Below are 2,814 nucleotides of genomic sequence, written 5' to 3'. Positions count from 1 at the left end.
AACCTGCACTGGACTTACCCAAGAACTGTCAGAAATAGAATAAATAATTTCAGCATCTAGAAGTTTAATTACCTTGGCTTTTACAACTTCCTTCATGTTGGGGTTCAGATGTCTTTGAGCTTGCACACACGGTTTGTATTCATCTTCCATCAAAATTTTGTGGGTGCAAAAAGAAGGGCTGATTCGTTTAATGTCAGAAATTTTCCATGCAATGGCATTTTTATGTTCTTTTAATACTTGGATTAATTCCTCTTTCTCCTTGGGTTGCAAATTATAAGCAATAATAACTGGTAATGTAGAATTATTTCCAAGGAATGCGTATTCTAAATGGTTTGGTAATTGTTTAAGTTCCAGTTTGGGAGACTCCTCAATAGAGGGTTTTCACTTAAGTTCATCGTTTATCTTAATACCTTCATATTCTACTTGTCTTGATGAATGGTCATTAGGTTTCTCACCTGTCTCCTCGTCTTGAGCTGGATACGGTTTCGTCGTCTCCTCTTTTACAATTTCCTGAAAAGAGTCTTGAGTAATATAATCAATAGAGTTAATGAAATAACATGAATCATCTTGTTCCCTAGAGAATCTCATAGCATCGTAAATTTTAAAGGTCATCTCCTCGTCACCTACACTAAGTACCAATTTACCATCACCCACCTCAATCGCAGCTCTAGCAATGGCTAGGAATGGACGCCCTAAAATTAAGGTAACTTCTACATCTTCATCCATGTCAAGCACAACAAAATCAACAGGGAATATAAATTTATCTACTTTTACGAGTACGTCTTTTATAATACCCCTAGGATATTTAACAGATCTATCGGCTAATTGAATACTCATCCTAGTAGGTTTAGGTTCCTCAAGACCAAGTTGTTTGAACATTTTATATGGCATCAAATTAATTCTAGCGCCTAAATCAGCTAGTGCTTTTTCAACATTCAGATTACCAATTAAGTAAGGGATAGTAAAATTTTTTGGATCTTTTAGTTTGGTTGGCAGCTTGTTTTGGAGTATGGCGAAGCACTCCTGGTTGAGTTCTACTATAGATAAGTCCTCGAACTTCCTTTTATTTGTTAGAAGCTCCTTCAAAAATTTTACGTAGGTAGGCATCTGCGAGATGGCTTCAAGAAAAGGTAAGTTGATATGTAATTGCTTAAAAAGTTCAAGAAACTTACCGAATTGTGCATCAATGCGATCTTTTTTTAATTTTTCCGGATATGGAACTAGTGGTGTATATTCCTCTGGCACTGGTTTGTCACTATTTTCGGGTTTTTCTTCCCTCCTTTCGCTTTCCACGGCTTCTTGTGCTAACTTCTTTTCAGATTTCGCTAACACTTTCCTACTCCTTAGTGTATCTGCTTTAACATTCTCTCTTGATTTGGTATTACTAAGTGGTCTTTCCAAGATTAGTTTGGAAAGCTGGCTTACCTGAGTTTCAAGTCCTTGGATCGATACTTGTTGATTCTTAAGTGCTGTCTCGGTGTTTTGAAAACGGGTTTCTAACACTGATAAGAACTTTGTGAGCATCTCTTCAAGATTTTGCTTCTTTTCCTGTTGGTAGGGTAGTTGTTGGTAGCCCGGAGCATGTTGTGGCTTTTGACTCCCTTGACCACCCCAGGAGAAATTTGGGTGGTTCCTCCAACCTCTATTATAAGTATTACTGTATGGGTTATTTTGAGATCTAAAGTTGTTGTTACCCATATAGTTGACTTGTTCCTCTTCGGTTGTAGGATTGAAGGATTAATATTCTATATGCACACCTCCTCCACTTGAGTCACACCTCATTACTGGATGTACCTACGTAGAACTAAGAAAACATCAATCTTTTTATTGAGAATTTCTACCTGATTTGACAGCATAGTAACTGAGTCGACGTTATAAACGCTGGTTGTTTTCGTTGGCTTTTTCCTCATAACTTTCCACTGATAGTTATTCAGTGACATCTCCTCTATAAACTCATAGGCATCTTCCGGTGTTTTATTATTGATGGTTCCGCCAGCAGCTGCGTTAACCATTTACTGAGTCGAGGGATTCAGACCATTGTGGAATGTTTGTACTTGAAGCCAAAGCGGTAACCCATGGTGAGGGCACCTTCTCAGTAAGTCATTGTAACTCTCCCATGCATCGTAAAGTTTTTCTAAATCCATCTGCACAAAAGAAGAGATATCATTACGTAATTTAGCCGTTTTAGCTGGCAAAAAAGATTTTAGTAAAAATTTCTCGGACATTTGTTCCCAAGTAGTAATTGACCCTCGTGGTAACGAGTTCAACCACTATTTAGCTTTGTTCCTCAATGAAAAAGGAAATAACCGAAGACGAATGGCATCATCAGAAACGCTATTGATTTTAAATGTATCGCAAAATTCCAGAAAGTTTGCTAAGTGAGCGTTGGGATCTTCATCCTGCAAACCATCAAACTGAACAAACTGCTGTATCATCTGAATAGTGTTAGGTTTTAATTCAAAAGTATTTGCAGCTACAGCAGGTCTAAATATGCTAGATTCAGTTCCTGATAAAGAAGGTTTAGCATAATCATACATAGTGCATGGAACAGGATTTTGATTAGCCGCAATTGCAGGAGGTAGCTGATTGCCTTAGTTTTCAGCCATCTCTTCGGTTGGGGGTTGAGTATCGTCTTCTTGCTCGTTCTCCGTGTATCGTAAGCTACGCCTTATCTCTCTTTAATTTCTACGAACTATACGATCGATTTCTTCATCAAAAAGTAATAGTCCCGACAAGTTTCTTCTAGTCATAAACTAGGAAAACCTGCCAAGAGAAAGAAAAAGTAAATTAATTAGTAACAATTAAATTGCAAAA

The 2,814-nt window shown here is 37.5% G+C and overlaps 1 non-coding gene across 1 annotated transcript; it reads left to right on the top strand.

The window, feature by feature from the left end:
• The first annotated feature begins 2,070 nt into the window (after nt 1–2,070).
• On the top strand, nt 2,071–2,177 carry LOC121207431 (small nucleolar RNA R71). The gene has a single exon (XR_005902521.1). It is a non-coding gene; the product is annotated as a small nucleolar RNA R71 (small nucleolar RNA).
• Nucleotides 2,178–2,814: the final 637 nt, after the last annotated feature.

Source organism: Gossypium hirsutum, chromosome A09 (genome assembly GCF_007990345.1).
Source record: "Gossypium hirsutum isolate 1008001.06 chromosome A09, Gossypium_hirsutum_v2.1, whole genome shotgun sequence".
Classification (NCBI taxonomy): Eukaryota; Viridiplantae; Streptophyta; class Magnoliopsida; order Malvales; family Malvaceae; genus Gossypium; species Gossypium hirsutum.
The sequence above is the reverse complement of the archived record's forward strand: the minus strand, read 5'-3'. Positions and strand labels throughout refer to the sequence as shown.